This window comes from Lycium ferocissimum, chromosome 7 (assembly GCF_029784015.1).
Source record: "Lycium ferocissimum isolate CSIRO_LF1 chromosome 7, AGI_CSIRO_Lferr_CH_V1, whole genome shotgun sequence".
In the NCBI taxonomy this organism is placed as follows: domain Eukaryota; kingdom Viridiplantae; phylum Streptophyta; class Magnoliopsida; order Solanales; family Solanaceae; genus Lycium; species Lycium ferocissimum.
The window spans coordinates 58969230-58973981 of record NC_081348.1 but is presented as its reverse complement, the minus strand read 5'-3'; the positions used below and the strand labels follow the sequence as shown (position 1 = coordinate 58973981).

The window sequence follows — 4752 nt, the reverse complement described above, 5'->3', positions numbered from 1 at the left end:
TCAAAATTACAAGATCACCAAAATATAATCACATTGTCATGCTCTTATTATCACTTCATATACTCATACAGTCATACACATTCTATCATCGGAAAACAAAAAAATAATATGCATGTACAATTACCTTATATGCAATTGGTGAAAATGTGAGTTTTTTGTTCCGTAGTCGCTACCATACCTATCATCCTGTAACAATCCGCTAGGTCGTTATGGGAGACTTAACTATTTTACCCCTACCCGTACCCTTTTGAGACTAGGAATGAGCTTAATGAAAGCTCAAAGAGTTAGAAGTCTAAAAATGGAGGCCTTGATTTATTCTTGTGTGTATATTGTGCATTGTTTGAAAACTTGTTTCATTTCCATTGGAGGGTAACTTAGTAAATTTGACCTCCGTTAGGAATTTTGATGCCACGGTTGAGTCCGTAGCATAATTTTGCATTGATGTGCATGTTTTTTTTTTGTGTCTGTAGGGCCTCGAATTGATGTAAGAATTTTGGGTGAAAATCTGGTGAAAAACCAGAGCTCATTGGTCAAATGTGACTACTACAACGGGTGTAATATTGCTGTAGCGAGTCCTCCATAGCTAGGCGAGGGTCGCCGCAACGGGATTTCAGGGAATTAATGAGGTCCGCCATAGCGAGAGAAATCCCGCTATAGCGAGAACGCCACAGTGAAACATTGACCGTTGCAGCGGTCGACGGGAGGCAGAAACTGACTTTTATATTGTGGAATTTTGATTCATTCACCACATAACACCAAAAACTATTCCCTAGAAAGTAAGAGGCGAAATTCCCAGAGTCATGGTGAGTTCTTCTTTGAAGGTAAGTTTCAACCCTTTTCGCTATTCATTCCTTATTCATCTTAAGTTCCTACATTAATTGAAGGTCCTCTAATGGTGGAGAAAAAGGGTAGAACCCTAGAAGTTGTAAACCCTTACATTATTGATGGGTTGTTGATTTTATTGTTGGTTATTCATCTATAAGTGTAGATTATCACCTTCTAAGATGAGAATGTGATTATTAATGGTGGAAATTGCATATTGAGACTTAGGGTTCTCATAAAAGTTGAAAATTTAGCCTAAACTCTATGTGAGAGGCGTTGAATTGATTAGAAACCCATGAATTGGGGATAGTATGATTGTTGGGACTAAGATTATGATGAAATTGCAATAAGTGATAGTTCACTCATTTGAAAAGAGTAGAAGTAACTGGGTTTTCTTCCCCAATTATTATTTTGTTTGAGTAGATGATCGATTACTCACTTAGCATTACATTGCTAGAGTTTAAAAGTTCCAAAGCATTACAGAAGGAAAAAGCTATTGCGGAGTAGCCTGCATTGTTCTAGTTCTACATCTGAGGTAGTGTTATACCTCGCATTTTGTACGTTTGAATATTCCGAGTTAGTTGCGACAAGTTAAGGGCAAGGCCATTCTCCGGTTTTGTTTTAATGCGCAAGCCGCTTATGAATGTTATTATTGGCATGGAATGATAAGGGCGAACTTGGAATTCGGAAAGTGTTATTAGTTCATGACTTCTTGGAGAAGCCAAGTGGCCGTGGGTCCCACCCATGGTTGGCCAATTATTTTGAGCCATGAAGATGTACATGTGTTCATTTCTTATTTTGTAAGGGACTTATATATATATATGTAGATATTAAAGGACCATGCAAGACTTATTCATCTTTTATGGAAATTTCTAGAAAGTTGGAGAAAAAGAAAAAAAAAAAAGAAAAGAGAGTGCACATGACCGTACATGTGCACTCATTTATATATATATATATATATATATATTAAGTCATGAAAGAGGGAGATCAATTCATTATTTTGTCAAGCCTAGAAAGTTCAAGAAAAGTGAAAAAAAAAGGAGGAGAAACGGCTAGAGGGGCTGGCCGAGCCAGCCCCATGAGGTTGATCATGAAAATTGTTTTCTTCTAGTCTTTCTACTCATTAGAAGGTCCTCTACGACATGGAGTAGTCGTTGGAGCAATTGAACCGTTCGTTGTTGCAATTCTTCAACTCTAGCCGAAGGAGAAATAAGTGGAAGGTAAGGTTTAATTTTTATTTTCATGTGTTATGCATGGTTTGTGGATGCTGTGGAGTGTGAAAATGAATGGAATTTATGAAAGTATGGTGTGTTGAAGTGTAGCCGTGTACATGTTGTTGGTGAAGGTATGATGAACAAATTCTATTTAATGTTTGGTTGATGTTGTTATGGATGGTTTGCATATGTTTGGCATGTAGAAATGAATGGAATTCATGGAGTTATGTAGATTGAAACTTGGCCGTGTAGGGGCTGTTTTTGGTAGAATATAATGAACTCATTTTATATAGTATTTTGGTTGTTGATTGTTGTAGATTATGTGATGAAAATGAAGGTTTGATGACTCAAATGGAAGTCGTAATTGTTGTGGGCTGATTTAGAACATAATGTAATTTTAATATAGTTGCTTGAGTTGATGAAAATGATGTTGTTAGCGTATGGAAGTGTTGATGTAGTTTATGAGTTTGGAAGAAGAGAAATGTGTTATTGATGTTCCTAATGTAGTTGGAAGATTTGGGTTGGAACGTCTTGAACATTTTGTGAATTGATTATTGATACTGTTATTATGATTGTTGGTTTGGTTGTTGTTGATGTGGCCGAGTTGAATTCTCGGGGTTGATGGATTTATAGGGGAAATGTTGCCCAAATTTCCGTAGACAAAGTGTTAGTTTGAAATCGGATTCTTAAGTGCTTATGGCTAATGGTTGATATCTAATGACGTGATTGTAGATCGTGAGAAGCCAAGGCATAAGTTTGGATTAGCCTAGGGAGCGGCCAAGGTATGTTAAGGCTCGTCCCTTTCTTTCAAAGGCATGATTCTTAGATTACGATTTCATAAATGCTTCCATAACTTTGTTGTTTTCAAAAGTTTTGTTTTCAAAAGAATTTTGTTCCTAAACGAGTCCGAAACTACGAACGCCCGTAACTTTCACATACGGTCTCGGATTGCTATGAAACGTTCGTAGAAGTCTCTATAACGAGTAATAATCTTTAACTTTCATAGGCGGCCCGGATCGGGTTGATGCTCGTCCGTGGGCCCCGCGACTTTCCTTGTTGGTTCTAACGACCTATTCTTGAAAGAATCCTGAAATGTCTGTATCTTTCCAAATCGGAGGTTTATGACTCCGTAAGCTTCCATGACAACAACGATGGATATGTTTTACAATGACAACGATGATGTCAAAAATGAGAGTATTTTCCTACGATGAATATGATGATGATGATTCCATGTTTAAAGGCTCCAAGTCTATGATTTCAATGACGATATGAGAATGTTGAGCTATTTCTTGATTTCTCAATTTTATTCATGAATGATGACTATTTCTACAGATTCTAAAGTATATGAATTGATGCCTTATGATCCTATTTTATGTTTCCTCGTGAAGTTATTCTTCATTGACAGTCTCACCTTATAATAATCGTTCCTTCAAGGTGAGACAAAGCGACCATGATTATTCCATAATACGATCGGAGGTTACCGACCTTACGTCACTCCGATAGATACATGACTTTCTTTGGGCTCTCATGCATGCTACTTATATGATATATGATATATGAATATGATATATGATATATGAATACGATATATGTATATGTATATGGGAATATGGGAAAGGGCGAGAGCATTATATACGCGTAACCACCTGATCAGTTGGTATAATATGACATGATACCGTCCCGGACGCGGGATGCCCGGACGCGGGATATGTGGTTATGGATCGGGCTGCACGTTCCGCAGCACTATATTATATGGATCGGGCTGCACGTTCCGCAGCACTATATTATATGGATCGGGCTGCACGTTCCGCAGCATTATATATATATATATATGGATCGGGCTGCACGTTCCGCAGCACTAAGCATGCATGGTTCCGCCTAAAAGGCACTCAGATGTACAGGCTACTCTTTTATTACATATATATGGATCGGGCTGCACGTTCCGCAGCAATATATTATATGGATCGGGCTGCACGTTCCGCACATATATATATATATATATGGATCGGGCACGTTCCGCGGCACTAAACGGCACTCGGTTCCGCCTAAAAGGGCACTCTGATGTGCAGGTTACTCTTTATTTCATGAAATGCCCTACGTTTTCGTCTTGTTACTATTCATGCTTTGCATCCTTCTATATGTTGTTACTCATGCCTTACATACTCAGTACGTTGCTCGTACTGACGTCCCTTCTTGTGGACGCCGCGTTCATGCCGCGCGGTACACCCAGATGAGTTGAAGACATTAGCAGAAGATGTTCCAGCGGGATTGGCGAGCTCCATTTTCTCCGGAGGGCTGCCGAGTCAGAGCATTATGATATGGTTCCATGTTCCATGTTAGAGACTTTGCAGACAGTGTCGTGTATGTAGTATGTCAGTTTTGTAAGCGGCTCCATAAGCCGATGTATTGTGATGCATTATTCTACGGGTCTTATACGATCACAGGTCTTACTTGATTTGAAAAGGATGAAAAGCGGGTTGTTTCTGAAAAGCTTTCATTATGTACTCATGTTATGCTATGAGGGCCCAATATGATTATGAGTGCCACGAGAGTCGAGGGGTTCGCTCGGCCCTAGGTAAGGGTCGGGTGCCCATCACGCCCTAACGAAAATTAGGGTGTGACAAATTGGTATCGAGCAGGTTCGTCCTAGGGGTTGTCTGCAAAGTCGTGTCCGGTAGAGTCCTGTTTATGGTGTGAAGCCGGCCACATTTATAAA

The 4752-nt window shown here is 39.3% G+C and overlaps 1 long non-coding RNA gene across 2 annotated transcripts in view; it reads right to left on the bottom strand.

Moving 5' to 3' along the window:
• Positions 1 to 430, bottom strand: part of LOC132063021 (uncharacterized) — a 1680-nt gene extending 1250 nt beyond the window's left edge. The window contains exon 1 of one of the 2 annotated variants that reach the window (XR_009416304.1): positions 125 to 430. This is a non-coding gene — a long non-coding RNA (uncharacterized LOC132063021). The remainder of the gene's footprint in view (positions 1 to 124) is intronic. The other variant, XR_009416303.1, reaches the window with a different exon arrangement.
• Positions 431 to 4752: the final 4322 nt, after the last annotated feature.